General features: G+C 45.6%; 1 pseudogene; it reads left to right on the top strand.

Annotated features, from left to right (window-relative positions):
- The first annotated feature begins 895 nt into the window (after nt 1–895).
- LOC102870013 lies at nt 896–1421 on the top strand (annotated as a pseudogene).
- The last annotated feature ends 1921 nt before the right edge of the window (nt 1422–3342 follow it).

The following is a 3342-nucleotide window of genomic DNA, read 5'->3' as shown; positions in this document are numbered from 1 at the left end:
ATCAGAACATATTGTTGTTATTGGGTTTATGTACTCTAGAGTGAAACCAAATGGTAGCTGATCCTTCACTGGGTTTTTAGAGGCTGTAAGTCACATGGGAGAACAAAAGCCATCCTTCTTCTGTGGAGCAGCTGGTGGATGCGAACAGTCAGCCTTTGACTAGAAGAGTATCTCTTTATCACTAGTTTACCAGAACTTCCCCAGAACATATTTAGCATATTAAAATCCATTTTTATGCAATAATCAGCGTCTCATTCATTGCTATATAGTCATAAGCGACCTGTAACTGGCCTTTCATTAAGTTTTCAAGGCTAAATATCATCTGGGAGATTTCCTATCTTTCTCACAGAGAGGGCTGGTGAATTTAAGTAGCCAGAGAGGCCCGGTCTTTGAGTTAGCAATGCAATTCCCAATGGACCAGGAAATCAGGTCTATTTGATCAGTTAACACTCGAGATTATATGATCATAATAGAAAAAAATACTTATCTCTATATATTCTTCAGTGCTAGCATCAGGAAGATTCTAGATGTTGCAAAGATCTTTCAAATGAACTTGAGTTCTGGTGAATTTACATCACTGGGTGCTGATTTAATATTTATAGAAAAATATTGGTAAAGTATGCTATAGTTAATTATCAAAACACATTTAAAAATAAAAGGTTATATTAACATTCATATCAAAACAAATAATACAAATCAGAATTCCAAAGAAATAGTTACCTTAATTCGGTCATTCAGATTAATAGAAATAATCCAAGGTAGCTAAAATTATTTCAATAGTCTCTAGTGCCTTATTTTCATAGACAAGACTTAAAGTATATTGTTGTGGCGGAAGCCAGCGAGGAGCAAAGTTTGGAGGCGCAGCTCCGCGGTGCGCACGAGGGTCCACGGCGTCATGGCGGTGGGAGCCCGGCTCTGGAGCCTGGCACGCCGCGGGCCTCGAGGGCGAGGACAGGATGAGGATGAGGCCGCTATCCTGGAGCAGCTGGAGTGCGGGGACGGGGACGAGGACACCGGAGCGGCGCACAGGGCACTGAGCGCGGGGAGGGTGCACCTCGCCGTCCTCCCCGAGTGCTATGAGCCGCTGGAGGAGCTGGCGCCCGAGGAGAAACCCAAGAGGAGATACCGCAAGAAGCTGAAGAAGTACGGCAAGAATGTCGGGAAAATCATCTCCAAAGGATGTCACTATGTGGTCATCAGCCTACAGGGATTTGCCGCAGCCTACTCCGCCCCGTTTGGACACCAGCGTGGTGTCCTTTGTCCTTTGTCCACTAGTGGGAGCTGCTGGGAAGGTGCCCCCAAAGCGAAGAGAAACCTCTGCTCTGGAAATGGGGCAAAACCAAGACTGTTTCGGATTTGACTGCACAAAACATTTAAAAGAAAAAAAAATTTTTTTCTTTGTGGAACTAGTTGGGTGTTAGGACAAAGTCGTCTCTGCCCTATCTGCTGGGTTTTTCCCATCCTTTGGACTCGGGTGGACCAGATGGCCAGTCCCCGGGAGATCAGGTCATGGTTCAGTTTGAAATTGGAATTAGTTTGCTAATTAGTTTGCCATGAAGATAGAAGGGGTGTGGTGGAGCAAAATGTTTGACAAATGAGAGTGCTGAAGTGGGTATGAGGAGTGCTTACAAGGAAAAGGAGGATTTGGACCTGGATTGAGGTGGTGCTGTCTACACTGGGCAGGCAGTAGGTTGACAGGGCGCACACCACCCTTGGTTACCACAATTTGAGGGACTAACGGAGCCTCATGTTTCCAAAGTCATCTTCTCTCGTCTCCTCCCCCACACCCTATCCTACTGCCACTGGGTGCTACTGGCAGATTTGAAAAGGAAAGAAGGAAAAATATCTTAAAGTGAAGGTAATGATGTGTCATAAAACTGAGGGGTGTCTTGTGACTGTTTCAAGTATAAAACCTCATCATTTTTACTATCTCTGGAATGAAATGTAAGCTGGCAACCAGGGAGGGAGCGACAGGATGTTCAGATGCCCCCTGGGGTTGGTGTGAGGTCCTGCTCCCAAGGGCGGTTGTGCCAGCCCAGCCCATGAGACTAGACAGACTCCTTTGCACCAGACCCGGGGTCTGCTCTGCCCTCAGCTGAGACTTCCTGATTCCACCGCAGAGCCCACACTCACAATGTGCTGTGGGCCAAGCCAGCTCAGGGTGATTTGTCTTTGGACAGAGAGGACAAAATTGAGCAAGACACAGTGCCCATAAATGAAAATGTATGAGTTAGAAAAGGAACTAGGAAGTAGACGATGGGTGATACAGAAGTAGTGTTGTTGTTAGGTGCATCAGGTCGACTCTGATCTGTGCCGACGATATGAATGACAGATCTGAACCTTGCCCTGTTGTCTACCATTCTCATGATCTCTGTCCTGCTAAAGTCCACTGTGCTCGGCACTGTGTCAGTACATCTCGTTGAAGGTCTTCGTCTTTTCTGTTGACCTTTCTTAGCATGGTGATGTCTTCCTGCAAGGACGGGTTCCCCCTAAAAATATGTCCAAAGCATATTGAGACGAAGTTTCGCCATCCTTGCCTCTTAAGACGCACTCTCACTGTGCTTCCTTGAACACTGTCTTGGTCTTTTGGCAGTTCATAGTATGTCCTGTACTCTGTCTGCACCACAGGCCAGAACAAAGGGAAGGAATGCTGAAGTAAATGAGCTGAGCAGAAGATGCCAAAGGGCAGCTCAAGAAGACAAAGCAGAGTATTATCATGAAATGTACGAAGAGCTGGAGATAGAACATGAAAAAGGAAGAACATGCTTAACATTTCTCAAGCTAAAAAAATGGAACAAATTTGAACCTTCGAGGGGCAATACTGAAGGATTCTGTGGGCAAAGTCATGAATGATGCAAGAAGCACCACAAGAAGATGGAAGGCATACACAGAGTCACTGTACAGAAAGGTCTGGTCAACACTGAGCCATTTCAGGAAGTGATATATGATGTGGTACTGAAGGAAGAAGTCCAAACTGCACTGAAGGCATTGCCAATCAATCAGTCAAACCCCAGAAGTTGATGGACTGCCACTGGAGGTGTTTCAAGAGCCGTATGCAACTCTGGACATACTGGCCAGTCTCTGCCAACAATTCTAGATGTGGAAGTAGACACTAGCAAAACAGGATGTTGGAAAGAAACTCAGAGGAATAAAAACTGGATCTGGGTTATTAAGTTTGGCAAATCATAGGTAAACCAAGCCTTCATTTCTAGACGAGGTCCCAGGGCAGCTGAGTGTCTTAAGGGTAAGATGGCTGGTGCTTGGAATCCTTCTGGGGCCCATAAACCCCTGCCAGTTGTCTTTTTTAGTATTAGTATTTTTATATTGCTTTGCTTACAAAGT

This window comes from Elephantulus edwardii, unplaced genomic scaffold, assembly GCF_000299155.1.
Source record: "Elephantulus edwardii isolate Elephantulus edwardi_28Jun2011 unplaced genomic scaffold, EleEdw1.0 scaffold00100, whole genome shotgun sequence".
NCBI lineage: Eukaryota > Metazoa > Chordata > Mammalia > Macroscelidea > Macroscelididae > Elephantulus > Elephantulus edwardii.
Note: the sequence above shows the minus strand (reverse complement) of the source record. Positions and strands in the feature narration are given on the sequence as shown.